Source organism: Sminthopsis crassicaudata, chromosome 6, assembly GCF_048593235.1.
Source record: "Sminthopsis crassicaudata isolate SCR6 chromosome 6, ASM4859323v1, whole genome shotgun sequence".
Classification (NCBI taxonomy): Eukaryota; Metazoa; Chordata; class Mammalia; order Dasyuromorphia; family Dasyuridae; genus Sminthopsis; species Sminthopsis crassicaudata.
The window spans coordinates 254,382,193-254,397,348 of record NC_133622.1 but is presented as its reverse complement, the minus strand read 5'-3'; the positions used below and the strand labels follow the sequence as shown (position 1 = coordinate 254,397,348).

The 15,156-nt window shown below is 38.2% G+C and overlaps 1 protein-coding gene across 6 annotated transcripts in view; it reads right to left on the bottom strand.

Moving 5' to 3' along the window:
* PPFIA1 (PTPRF interacting protein alpha 1) overlaps positions 1-15,156 on the bottom strand; it is a 93,777-nt gene that overhangs the window by 49,485 nt on the left and 29,136 nt on the right. The window lies entirely within an intron of this gene.

The window sequence follows — 15,156 nt, the reverse complement described above, 5'->3', positions numbered from 1 at the left end:
AACCAACCCATCTGGGCCAGGTGCAGCTCTATAGCTTCATGTGCATGGTCCAAGGGAGCCTGGGGCTGCTTCCTTGTCCAGAGAAAGGCTTCAGGGGTCCACTTCATATAAAAACCACAACTGAGCACAAGGTGGAAGGAAGACAATGATGAAGCTGCTCTGTAACACAAGTAACAGACATAACCTGCTTATTAGCAAAAGCCCAGGAATCCACCCTCCACAATCCTAGGAGCCCAGCCCTGAGGATACTTGGATGGACAATACAAGAAATATTCAAAGGATAACCAATGACAGCCATGAAACAAAAAAGAATTCTGCTAGAATTTTCCACATTTGAGTGTTTTGATGGATTTAACAAATACTGGTGTTGACATCTTTAAGGTTGCTAGTTAATTTTTAATTTAAAAAAATTTTAATTTAAAAAAAAAAAATGTTTTCTTGTCAGTTAAAAAAAACCTGTCATTTAAAATGTGAAAAGATGGTGAATCAAGGAAAGCACAGGAACCCTTGAGTTTGGGGAGAGGTGGAGATGGTTTGTGCCCAAAGTACGTTCCCAAGTCTATTGTTTAAAAATCAGAAGAAAGTTAGTTCCGATCCCAGTTAAACCAAAAGCTGTTTAATAACCACAGAAATACTATTGCTTTCAATGAGAAGACAGAGAGAGAAGGATAGAAACACACATTTTTTAAAGTTTTCAAAGACATTTTAATTTCTTGTTTAAAAATACTTTTAAAAGATTATTGGCTAGCCTTTTTGTAGTGACAAAGAACTAGGAAGGGAGTGAATGACCATCAGTTGGGGAATGTCTGAATAAGTTATGGTAAATGAAGGTAATGAAAATATTATTGTTCTATAAGAAACAATTAGCAGGATGATTTCAGAAAGGCCTAGAGAGACTTACATAAACTGATGTTAAATGAGCAGAACCAAGAAACAATCATCCATAGCAATAACAAGATTACATGATGATCACTGTGATGGACTTGGCTCTTTCCAACAATTAAAGTCAATTCCATTAGACCTGGGATAAAAAGTGCCAGCCACATCCAGAGAGAAGAACCTGAATGTGAATCAAAGCATAGTATGTTCACATTTTTGTTGTTATTATCACTTGGTTGTTATTTTGCTTTCTAATAGTGTTTTTTCCCTTTTGATCTGATTTTTTTTTTTTTTTTGGCTAAGCATGACAGAGAAATATGTTTAGAAGAATTGCACATGTTTAACCTATATCAAATTGCTTACTGCATTGGGGAGGGAGAAGGGAGTAAGAGAAGGAGAAAAACACTAGGTTTTGTGAAAGTAGATGTTTAAAATTATTGTTGCATGCATTTGAAAAAATAAAATACCATTAATATCATTTTTTAAAAATGGCTGAGAAACCAGTTCAAAACTAGACTCAGTGAATTATATACCACAGAAGTGGGAGATCTGCATTCATGAAGGACTTTCAACATCATATTAAATGAATTTCCATTAAAATGGTGCTTGAGAGTTAGAGTGAAGATAATGTAGTGGGCCAGATTCCCCCTTCACACAAATCCTCTAAAATTTTTAGAAAATGCATTAGACCAAAGCTTGATGGAGAAATCCAGGAAAAAAGTGAGTGAATCATTTGGGAAATACCCAGGAAGATATGCAGACACTGGAACAGAGCCATCCAGCACCAAACATATCCCAAGAAGTCCCAGACTCATTCCAGGATCCTGTTGCAGAGACAGGTACAAATTGGTAACTTTACCACTATATGGTAGTGCAGGATGGACGGAGGAAGAGACCTGTGCAGAGACCATATATAAAAAAAGGAGAAAGTATAGAAGGTAGCAGCAGTAATAGGATGGCTCAGACTCCAGGAATAGAACAGAGTCTCATTCCAACATCTATCCCAGCCTGCAGGAATCCCAGATCAAAAGGAAGCCTGCAGTTCTTCCACTTGAAATCCACAGTGCTTTCCAAAGGGCTTGGACTCTTGAGTCCAAGCAGCAGTCTACTCCTGCTCAGACCCAAACCCAGGGAAAAACTTGCAAAGCTCAAGCTACTGGAGCACAATTAGACTTTGATTTTCACCACATCACTCAGAAAGCAATGAAAGCTTGTAGGTACCAAGAATATTAAAGATCCTGGAATAAAACACCCATATAATAAAGATACACTGCTTATATCCAAAAATAAAAGAGTATCCCTTCTGAGTTCAACCATCATCAGAGGTTATAGAGGGAATACAAAGTGGCAAGGTCTGGAACTGGTTTTATTGTATCTTGATGATCTTAAAAATAAAAGAAAGGGGAAAAGAAATACACATGGAGAAGGGGATGGGAGAGTATGAAATATAAGAAATCCATTCCATGAGGAGGGAGATAGGGAGAGTGGATTGACATTTAAAACTCAACCTAAAGTGGTCAAAAACACACAAAAGCACAGAGTTGGGTGGAGAACATTTCACTAAATATGGAAACACTAAATATGGAGGAAAGGAAGGAGGGAGGATTTTGAAGGAACAATTAAAGAAAGGATTAGTATTAAGCAAATAAAAATTTTAGGATGTATAAAAATAGAGCTCTTTGAAGTGGCAAAGAATGGAAATCTTAAATCATAAACTGGGGAATGGGTCAGTAAACTATTGAATATAAACATAATGGAATATTTTTGTGCTGATCTCTTACCAGCATAATGATCAATCACAATTCCAGAAAACTAATTATGGAACATCTTTCCTACCTCCTGATAAAAGTGAAAGATTCAGAGTGCAGAAGGAAACAAAAAAAATTTCATCATGGTCAATGTGGAAATGTATTTTGATTGTCTATTCACATTTGTGGTAATTTGTTTTGCAGTTTGGGGGGGGGGTTAGCTGTTGTTTTTCTCTTGATATTTTCAGTAAGGGAAAGGGTTCGATTTTAGCTGATTAAAACATTTTTTTAAAAGATGGTGCTTGAAAAATTTTACTGTAATTGGAAATGGAGACCTCCAGAAAGGGGGGAGGAAGGGGAAGAAGAGGAAAAAAGGTGAAATGAAACTGTACATAAAACCAAATACAGAAAAAGGATTACTACAGGTCAGACACTTCCCTGTACAAGTCCAGGACAGCTGGGGTGCTGGGGGAATGGGGCCAAGATTTGCAACCAGATTTATGATACAGGAAACTTATAAATCCAATGTTCATAATTTAGCTAGAATTAATAATGTTTTTTTAATTATTAATAGTATATTACTTTTCCAAATACAGGCAAAAAATTTTCAAAATTCACCTTTGCAAAACCTTGTATTCCAAAATTTTCCCCTTCTCGTCCCTCCCCTCTCCAAGACAGCAAGCAATCCAATATAGGTTAAGCATGTGCAGTTCTTCTAAATGTATTTCCATTTTTTTTAAAAAAGAATAGTCATAAAAACTAAAGCAAATGATTTAGAAATCAATGACTAAATTGTCATATATTTGTATCAAGGATCAATTTTAAAAAAAGATTCTGGAGAAATAGGCTCTCCTTCTGGGTCTGCCACTAAGTATACTGTGGTGACCCTGATTAAATTACATCTCTCCGGGCCTCAATTCAATGAAATCCAAATAAATAATAAACAATGAAATAACTTAAAATACCATATGCCTTATGGTTTTAAATGTTCTTACTAAAGCTCCATGACTATGTCACGTAAATTCACAAGAATCTATAAGTGGAATGAAGTTAAGTAAGTTGCTCTGGGAATAAAAGAAAATGAAAAGTATATAACAAGAACCAGGCTGCAAGGGGGAGCTTGCTTATGCACTACCAAATGGCTGACTATATTATCATTTTTTAAATTGGAGAATTAGCATTACTTATGCAAAAGAGGGGGGAAGGGAAAAGACACTGAGATTTTTAGAAACATACAGAGAAGAGAAAAAAGTTCAGGACACACAGGCAAGTAGGGATTTTTAAATAATGTGTGGAATTTATTAGATACTTTAAAAGTTCCCAAGAGGTGGCTCAGTTTCATATACAATCCTTGTTCTGCATTTGCTTTTTTGATGCTTAAGTTCAAAATTAAAAACAAATGAAACAAAACTGAAGTGAATGTTCTTCCCCAACCCCCCACTTGCCATTCTGGTACCGTCTTCTCCTTTGTCAAGATCGTTAAAAGACACCTATCAGGGGATACCAACTGAGTGCTCTAGCTATCCTACTAACCCTGTGGTCCCCTCTTAGCCAGTGGCCAGAATAGATCCCTCTCCCCCCCCCCCAAGACATCTCTCTTATCTTAAAGCAAGTAAGTGATCTGGAACATCTTTTCCACCTGTAACAGTCATGGAACATCAGATTTTGCTAAATTTTTTTTCGTCTTCCTTTTTGGGGTGGCTTTATTTATTTATTTAGTCTTTCATTATGAGAGATGGCTCCCTTAGATGATGGATAGAGTAAGAAGGAAATCTAAGTGATACAAAAATCAGATTTTTCCTAAGGGTCTTTATTTCTGGAAGAAGTCAGCTGTCAGTGAAAGAGCTTTACAAATTTCTTGAAAGCAACTCAAGTCCCTTTGTTCCTCCTGTATAATTCTGGGCCTCCTTATCCTACCTAGCTCTCTCATAACTTAAGCTGCACTATACTAAACCACTTTACATTTAAGTAACTGTGGTACTCCACACCTCTTTTTAATAGTACTCTATACTATAACAAAGCAGCTGAGACAAGGCAGAATAAACAGCAGCTGATGAGGATAGAAATCCCTATTATCAAACCCCTTCCTTCAAGACTTCAAAAACCCAAGATTTCCTCCATGTGGCTGAGTCCTTTTTCTACCAGGGAAGAAGAGAGCCCATCTATACCTGAAAAGAGGGGATTCAAGAGTCATTTGACCAAAACAAATAAATCATTAGGTAGCCATCCTGGAATTTGGCTCGGGATCATTGTAGAAACCTTCCAAGCTTGCTCACACCTGAACAGGAGAGCCTTCAGGAATGCACAACTGCCTCCACAGCAAGAGGATACACATTTTAGGTGACATCTCCTAACAATTCTTTTGCATAGATGTCTTGTACAAAAATATGCCATAAATTATGTTATAAAAATGGTGTTATGTGATTCAATTATAAATCTGACATTTCCAACATTTCATTTTGCAAAGAGATATGACAACCGTATTCAAACCTGAGCAGGTTTAACAATACAAGCTGATTTTCAGTATCACAAATATACGAAAAAGTCAAGCATCTCAAATTTTAAGTAGAAAATGCCATCTGCATCTAGAAAAAGAACGATGGAGATTGAATGTAAATCATCAACACATGCTATGTTTACTTTTTTTTCTGGGTTTTTTTTTCCATCTCCCATATTTCCCCCCTCTTGTTTTGATTTTTCTCTCCCAATGTGATTCATAAAACAAAGTATATTTAAAAAATAAATATATTTAATTTAATTTTAAGAAAGGAAAAAACCTTAAGTAACATTGTGTCAAGAACTAAAGAATCTTTATAAATTACTTTGGTAATAGGTATCATTTCAGACTTCCACAAGGTAAAGAAAGCCAGCCAAATAAGCAGTTATTGTATATTAATAATGACCTTTCTATTCTGTCAATTGCCTTCTTTCTAGTGTTTCAATAGCGCTACCCCATGCCTCTGAGCCAGTCTACCTATCTGATTTATATCTCATAGGTCTTGGATGAATGCCTTAGAGTAAAACCAGAAATATGCTCATCAAGGCATACAAAGACACTGACTGTGTTTCAGGGAATTCTAAAAGATAAACAGAATGTAACAATGACCATAAGAACCTTAGAATCAGGAAGAACTGGATTCAAGTCCTACTTCTGGAATACAGTAGAAGTGTGGCCCTGATTAGTTTGCTTCATCTTAATGTCCCAGAAGGTCTCTGAAACCATCAATTACAAATCAGTTTTTGTGAAAGAAGGCTCCACAGTGGGAGATCCCTAGGCCTGACAAAAACCACAAGTGTAGAATCATCCCTCCTCCCCAAAATATTTTTATTATACAGCATCAGCATTAAAAAAAAGGCATTTCACCAATCTCTAACTACTATAAACAAAACCCTGATCTTAAAACACAGGAACATACAAAATAAACCCTGTCAAGTTACCAGCAGTATGGCTGTGGCAAACAAAAAGTCTAAATACTTCAATGTCTGGATTACCTTGTATCTTCATGTGTGGAGTTTTCTAAATGTTTGCTGTTCTTAAATACTTATCCAGTTTATGGAGCACTTCTTATAACAAAACCAAAAACAGCCAAGAGAGTATCTTGGGATATGTGACTAGCTCTAAAGAAAATGCCTTTTGAATTTATAATTAGTTGATAACTCTGAGGTACCACTTCACACCTCTCAGATTGGCTAAGATAAACAGGAAAAGATAATGATAAATGTTGGAAGGGATGTGGGAAAACTGGCACACTAATACAGTGTTGGTGGAACTATTAAATGATCCAACCATTCTGGAGAACAATTTGGAAATTTGCCCAAAGGACCATCAAACTGTGCATATCCTTTGTTCCAGCAATCTCACTACTGGGTCTGTATCCCAATGAAATAGTAAAAAGGGAAGAGGACCCATATGTTTTTAGCAGCTCTTTTTGTAGTGGCAAGAAACTGGAAACTGAGTAGATGCCTCTCAGATGGAATAAGTTATATTATATAAAGATAATGGAATAATAGTATAATATCGATTCTTCTCAACAATGAGATGATTTCAAGGCAATTCCAGAAGACTTGGGATGGAAAATGCCATCTACATCTAGAGAGAGAACTACGGAGACTGAATATACATAAAGCATAGTATTTTCACTTTTTTTTTATTTGCTTGTTTTTGATTTGTGTTTTGTCTCCCCTTTTGTCTGATTTTTCTTGCACAACATGACAAATATGGAAATATGTTTAAAAGGACTACACATATTTAACTTCCATCCGATTGCTTGCTGTGTTGGGGGGGGGGGGGCGGTAAGGGAGAAAACACAGTTTTACAAAAATGAATGTTGAAAATTATGCGTATTTGAAAAAATAAAATACTATTAAAACCAGTTGATAAATACTGTTTGAAAACACACTCCATCCAATAAACAAAAAGACAATAGAAAGAAAGCAGGTAAATCTGAAGAAACATGAAAACTGGCCATTCCCAAAGCTAAGATTTCCAAGGCTCTGGGATGTGACGCTGACAAGAGCCAAGGAGCTCTTGAAAATATATATTTGTCCATCTGTGAATAAAATTCCCAGCGTTCCCCATCTCATCATAGCACAAATGTTGGTGTTTTATCTTAGCCAGACTTAAAATCTGTAAGCCAGCAACACACAGGGTATAACAAAATGAAATTTATCACAAGCAACTCAAGATCCAAAATATTTCATCTAACAGAATGATTACAACAATAATAATAAAAACCTATTGCTAGAAGCAATGAATTCTTATTTCAAAATGTAACCCAGTTATAAAGCTAATTATTTCTACAGGGTTTTCTCAAAAAAAATCAAGTGCAGGGTGACTCAAGTTTTATTTCAGGAAATGATTCTTCATACAGGTTTGACGATTTCTAAGTTCCTAATTTCTTGGTTGGCAGAAACATTTAACCATGGGTTCCTCATTAAAAATGATGGCTGTGACATTTTTCATTGAGCCATATGAGCCAGATACAAAACAACATATTTCCAAACTTGTTAGAGCTTTTCCATTTCTAGTCACTCACAGCCCTACTCTGAGAGTCGGTACCGTGATCGTGAAGTAGCTTTTTTCCTTATTGCTCTCACATGGCCAAAGTGCTTCCTTTTTATCTTCTCATTTATCTTGTCTTTGGAAGCTGGTCTCCAGCTTCCAAATCAGGTTCTCTCATCTTAGCAGTATCTGGAATCTCCTCTCCCTTGAACACTTAAGTACTCCTAAGACATTCTCAAACTGAAACATACCACTAATTCTTTCCAATGGCCATTTCAATTTGCAACTTTCCTTAGCAATTCATGTACCTCCATCCCACCAAATCTTTCCCAGCCCAGGCTGTCTTTTTAAAAAATGTCTGTGGTATTTTATTTTTCCAATTACATGTAGAGATAATTTTCCATCCATTTTTGTAAGATTGCGTTTCAATTTTTTTTTCTTTCTACCTCTTTTATCTCCTTCCTCCCAAGATAGCAAACAATCTTAGAGTAGGTTACACATTTATAATAATCTTAAACATATTTCCATATTAGTCTCGTAGTGAAAGAAAAATTGCAACAAAAGGGAAAAACTACAAGAAAGAAGCAAACAGAAAAAAAATGAAAATAGTACACTTCAATCGCACGAAGTCTCCTTAGTTCTTTCTCTGGATGTGGATGGCATTTTCTATCCCAAGTCTATTGGAAAACTGTCTTGGATCACTACATTGCTGAGAAGAGCCAAGCCTATCATATCTGAACACCACATAATCTCGCTGTTGCTGTGTATAATGGTGTCTTGGGAGTGCTCACTTCACTCAGTATTAGTTCATGTATGTTTTTCCAGGCTTTTCTGAAATCAGGCTGTTCAATAATATTCCATTACCTTCGTATACCATAACTTATTTAGCCATTTCCCAACTAAGGGGCATCCATTCAGTTTCCTGTTCCTTACCACCATAAGAGGTGCTACAAACATTTTATACACATGGGTCCTTTCTTCTCTTTTATGTTCTCTTTGGAATATAAACCCAGCAGGGACATACCAAACTGCCATTTTTAAAACCCTGTTATCATTCTTCCACTGACACTACTCCCTTGGTCCCATTCCCCTCAACCCAGGTGCCCCATGGTCAACATCACACTCTAAAGCTACCCAAATCTTCCACTCTGTTCTTTCTCAACAAACTAGTTTTTATCTCAACATTTTTCCTTTTCATTCCCTCCATCTTCTTCTAGTGTGTGTAAACCTGGCTCCCTCCTGATGACACAGATTTCCTGACTACCTTTCCAGAAATGACTCCATTTCCATTCTTTACTCCTCATTGTTGATGGGTGGCACTGGAATACTCCTTGCTCTCTACTGCCATTTCTAGTTTTCCCCTCTATCATTTTCATTCAGGAACCTCTATGAGTTCTTTACAATTTCTTCAACATATGGCAGCAAGACACAGAATGCAGTTAGAAGGCAAAGAACTAAACGTGAATGTCACAGAGGAAAATAAAGAGACCCACAGGCTGCTGTGAGTGGGCTACAACATAGAAGCAATAAGGAATTCTGAAGGAATGAAAAATATTACCAAGAAAGTGCGTGGTGTAAAAGGGAGCTGAGCAGCCAAAGGGTTGCAGTGATCCCTCGAAATGTAAAGAAACAGTAAGGAAGGCCTCTGGGACATCAGGCAGCTCTATCTGGGCCAGCCTTTGGAAAGGAGGTGATGCGGGATGGGGTCTGAATGGGACTCCCAGACTGATGATCCTAGAACCACACGCCATCTAAATGAAACAGCCAGCTGGAGAGAATCCAATAGACAGGTGGTGATGAGGAACTAAATTTGGGCCAACAACTAGAATGAAAGCTCTCTGCATAGTTTAAAAATGAGAAGTATATGCCTACCCATTCCAGTTGCTGGCAAGTCTCTCCAAGTGGGTGATGCTACAGGAAGCTGGAATCCATACTGACAAGGGGGAGAAAAGAAGCCTACAAACAACTTTTACAGCCCAAAGTGATTTAATGAAGGATGCTCTTTACAGCCAACTGGAGGTGGGGATGAGATGCCACAGATGTTCAGACCTGTAGCTACATGGCTAGGGGAGGTGGAAGAGGGAAAAAGGGGGCAGCTACTCCAGCTGTGTGACATAGAGGTATGGCTGCTCCAGAGATGGCTTCCCAGCTTTCTCCTTGTGCCCAAGTCCCACCTCTGACAGACACTAGAGAAGTTCTCTTCTTTATAGGGGTTCCGGCAAACCTATAAGCCCCTTTATAGGGGTTTCCTATAAATCAAGGATTGATAGGAGAATAAGGTGGTATCTGCTTCCTCTACTTCAAGATCGACAGTTTGGAGTCACTGAAAGTCATTTGAGTGCCAAACTGGATTTTTTCTTAGTTTCTTCTAACAAGGGAACATAATGAACAAAGACCAGGGCACCCTTTGGGCCCATGCAGGCACTTAGCTATAAAATTATAATTTGGGAAAATGAGAAAGGAGGAGAAATAATTCAGACTTGGATAATACAAGCCAAACTGATCTGGGCATAAATCTTCTCCAGGAATTTGAATGGGGAAAGGTTGGGGAGGGGAGGAAGGGAGGGAGAGACTAAGTGAAGGAGAAGAAAGACCCTACAGTGTTTGCAAAAATGCTCATGATTGTTCTTTCAGTTTCTAAATGTGAAATAGCAATTCAGATTGTAGAAAGCAAAGGTGGCAAACTGTGGCCAAATCCACCTGTTGCCTGTTTTTGTATTCCTTGAACTATTTTAAGTACATTAAAATTATTTTAAAAAGTAAAAAAAAAAAAAAAAAAAAGAAAGAAAGAAAGAAAGAAAAAAGAAAAATATTCTTAAATCAAGAGAGGTTCAAAAATAGGTAACCCAGAGGTTAGTTTTCTGACCTCTGATACAGGAGAACTGAATTAAATTCCAATACATAATAACCCTAACAAGAACAGAAAATAAAAACACTTTCCCTTCCTTCTTGGCATTAGCAATTCTGCTACCATATATAGAGTTCCTGGACTGAGCCTAAGGAAATGTGAGAAGTAGAGAAGGGAGGAATGATGAAAAGGAAATTATTAATATAGTTGATGTAAAAATGTGTGCATGTAGATTTTTTTCTAATAAGTAATAAATTCATTTACATTCCTTAAAGTTAGAAAAGAGAATACTTGCAGTGTGCTAAGAATCAAACACAACATAACAAGAAAGGGTCATCAAAGCCATCTGAAGCTCCAGTGAAAAGAATCCTCAGATGCTGGCTGTGTGATGGACTCTCCAACGTGGATGAGGGCCAAATTGGCAAAAAAAAAAAAAAAAAAAAAAAAAAAAAAAAAAAAAAAAACCCACAAAGGGGCCCCGGACACCTGACAAGGCAGCATCAGCTCTGGGGATACAAAGGAAATCATCCCTACTCCCCAAGGACATGGAAACATACAAATCTAAGTACATATAGAACAAATATAAATAAAACAATTACAAATAAATACTAGAGCATTGAATACAAAGTAGTCTAGGAGGGAAGCACTGGCCATTAGAAGAGGCTTAGGAAGCAAGAGCCTCCACGGGAAAGAGAGGGGCCGCATTCCAGCCATAGAGAAGGCCTCAAAGGTCATGGCTGAGGCCCCTCTAGCTCGATCTCTGAGTGTGCAAAGAAAGAAGACAATTAGAGGGGAGGGGGTGTGCTGTGTGTGTGAGGGGACCAGCTGTGTGAAAGGCTGGGAATTTAAACAAAACAAAAGACCTAAGAAAAGAGAGAAGTTTACATCTGATCCCAGAAGATCACAAAGCACTGGAGTGCCCTGGTCAGCGGATACTAAAAGAAATTCTTTTGGGAATAGTTTAAAGGAAGGAATTGGGCCAGGGATGCTAATTGGAAAGTTCTTGCAATAATCCAGGGATAATGATGAAGGCTGGGACTAAGCCGATGATTGAGCAAGTCATGGAGGTCCAAGAGACAAGATGTGGCTACTGTCTACGTGGGGGAAAGAAGAATAAGGAGGCAAGAAAAGCCCAAGAGCCGTGGAGCTAACTCTGATAGACGTGCAGGAATTTGGGGACAAAATGAGTCAGATTTTGAGCATGAAAACTTTGAACTATCTCTGCACTAATCTCTGCAACTATCTCTGAACTAAACTAAAATTCTTTATTTACAAGAGAATAAGCAACAAAGTCAATTCTACATTAAAGTTCTTTGGAAGAAAATGACAATATTGGTGATAACTACTGATAAATGGGTAATGAGTGAACCAAAGAATTGACAAGAACTTATATTGTGCTTATAAACTGCACAAAATGAGTAAGTGCTTTTAGCAACACTCACACTGAAAGAATGATTAAATATTAATACCTTTTCCAAGGGGAAACCTTTCATTCATACATCTATACACACGCCCAAGAAAATATTTGCTGGGAAGCAAATAGCACCTATTCCAACTGGCCCAGGCCTGAAAGCAACTCCAAAGATCAGAATGAAGAGCCCTCAGTTCTAAACCATGACCATTCAAAAAGCTCCACAGAGTCCTCCTCAGTGGCCCCCACATGGCACCCCACATGGCACGGCTATGTACCAAGGTTCTTATAAAGGGCATCAAAAGCTCCAGTTAGAAGCAAATACTAAGAGCCCCTTTGCTAGTAAGCTCATCATTATGATGTTTTCCACAGGCTACAATACATGAAATAAAAATACACGCGGGCTTGTGTCCTGAGTAGCATCCTGCTGTCCTGAAGCAGTGGCAGTAGGAGAGGAGTCAGGAATTACATCTATGCTGAGGGAACCATGGGCTAATTATCCATGGGAAGCCTTTCCCAGGCCTCAGATTGGCCACGCTGCTTGAAGAACTGAAGCCAACTCTCTTGCCCTCTTTATATTCCTCCTAACTCCTCTGCAGACCCTGTGGACCACTCTGCAGCCCACTCTCTCCCCTGTTCTCCTCCTCCCTCTTAGAGTGCTCCTTCTCTGTCCTTTGCTGGAGCCTCCCCCACATTAAACCTCTAATTCTGTCCTGAGGCCGGCTCTCATCAGCCTCCATGGATTTAAGCACCATTTATGCTGATGATGCTCAAATCTACCTTTTCTATCTACCCCCACTGCTCACATTTCCACTGCTCTTAGGAAAGGTCAGTTTTTGTCCAATTTCTCACCAACCCTGCCTCTGTACACATGGCCCCTCCTCTTCCCAATCTCCTTCCCAATTGGAATATCCATAACAGCTACTGAGAGGCAACATTTATGGAGCACCTCCTATGTGCCAGGCTCCGTGTGATATCCTTTGGTCCTCACAGCCCTAGAAAGAAAGTGCCATTATCCTCATTTTCCAGATTAGGAAACCCAAGCAAAGCAGAAGTCAGCAATTAAGTGTCTGTGGCCAGAGTGTAAGTTCTTTGCTCATTTGTATCTCCCTAGTATTATGTACAATGTATACCACAAAACAAGTATCCTGCCCATTTATTTAAAAGAAAGGAACAGAGGGGGAAATACATTTACTTTGTCTCTTTTGACAAGAGATATAACTGAGCCATGTCATCTATAAGGCAATTAAGGATGAAACTGAAAAGAGGACAACAAGCAGCCAAAAAGACGGAAACAATCTGTAAAAGAGATTCTTCCCTCCAACCACCACACTTCATAATCATCATTTCTCTTAGGTACCAAGAAGCACGCCAAGCACTAAGGCTAGGCGGTGCAGTGGACAGAATACTGGGCATGAAGGCAGAAAGACTTGTCCTCCTAAGTTCAAATCACATGCTTTCTGTGTGACCCTGGGCAAGTCACTTCACCCTGTCTGCCTCCACTTCATCTGTAAAATGACCTGGAGAAGGATAGAGCAATCCACTCCAGGATCTCTGCCAAGACAACCCCAAATGGGGTCTAGAAGAGTGGGACGTGACAGAACAAGTAGAATACAAAGACAGGCAAAAACTCTCATTCTAATGAGGAAGACAATATGCCAAAAAAAAAAAAAGTCCACCCGAGAGAGCTAAACCAAACAAATGAAAGGTAATCCAGGAGACTAAAGGGAACAAAAAGCAGGGCTTCCCCCATCAGAAAGGGGACTGGAGCTGAGTCTTAAAGGCCACAGGCTACAGGAGGGAGGAGGCGGCCATTAAAATGCAGTGACTTGTTTCATTTGTTTTTCCCCCAACACAGTTTTAGAACAGATTCCGGACCTGGGGTTTGTGAACATCAAAACAAAACATTTGGACAACTATGTTTCAATATGAAGTTTCCTTCAGAGCTATGCATTTTATTTTATGCCTTTAAAACTACTGTTCAGAGAAGGCATATGCTTCATCAGAGATCTAAGATACAAAAAAAGGTTCTTAGAGATCTAAGAGATCAAGTGACTAGTGCACAGTCACAGAGCTAAGTATTTGTCAGAGATGGTTCCCTATCCACCAGCCACAAATCCTCTCATATATCTCATTATAAATTAACAACCTGGCGAAAGATTTGGCTCGTGGGATCCATAAAATGATCCAAAACAATTATAAAGAACTCATGATGAACAAAAATGCTGCCCACCTCCAGAGAGAACTGAGTATAAACTGAAGTACAATTTTCTCACTTTTTTTCCTTTTCCCTGCCTTAAAAAAAAAAAAATGGCTTAAATGGAAATATTTTGCAGGATTTCATTTGTATAACTGATATCACACTGCCTACCTTCTCAGTGGAGAGGTAAGGAGGGAAAATTAAAAAAAAATACACTTAGAGAATGAATAAGCTGGCATTATAGTTTATTGACTTATCTCTTTGTAACCCTGTTTATTATAAATCACTCTTCCAAACCTAAATATTTCTAGGACAATTTTTAAAACAATATTTGAAATTGCAAAGTGAAAAGCATTATCTTGGGCTAAGGTTACTAACATGATTCTACTAACATGAGGCTTCTCAGCCTGCACAGGCAGGCGTCCACCACCATTCACTCCCTATTAGCGTGAGTGAATAAAATCTTGATTATTTTAAGCAAAAGAATTCAAAGCCCAGTGCAACCACTGAAAAGAGGAAGCCTAAAATATACTGATAGAGTAGAAATAGAAGAAAATATATTAGATGTATTGGAGGGTCCTGCCTCTCTTAGAGAAGATAGCTCTTTGCTATCTAAATAACCTAATTACCATAGTAATTCATTTACTCTTTTCTTGCAGCATTCATAAAAATCAAGAGTGAGTGAATTCTATGACACAGCCTAAAAAATAAATAAAATCATCTGTGGCTGTAGCTGCTGATGGGTTTTTAAAATGTAAATTTGCCTTGATTTTCATTTTATTTGATTGTAAGTAAGCCTGGAAGATCTGTGGTACCAGGCAATTTAAAGGTCCATCCATCTATTGTGATTGTTAATAATAAACAATTTCACCAGAACATTGCTCTGATATATGTAGAATGTCTGTAGGTAGTTTAGCAGACTTAAAACAGATGCGTTATCAGCTCCAATTCATCCCATTTAAGGATGACTCTCCAGCAATCAATTTAGCTTCTTAAACAGTCCCCTAATAAGCAATTCCAACTTGGTCAGTTGAGGAGGAGGAAGGAAAACAAGCATATGGGCATTGA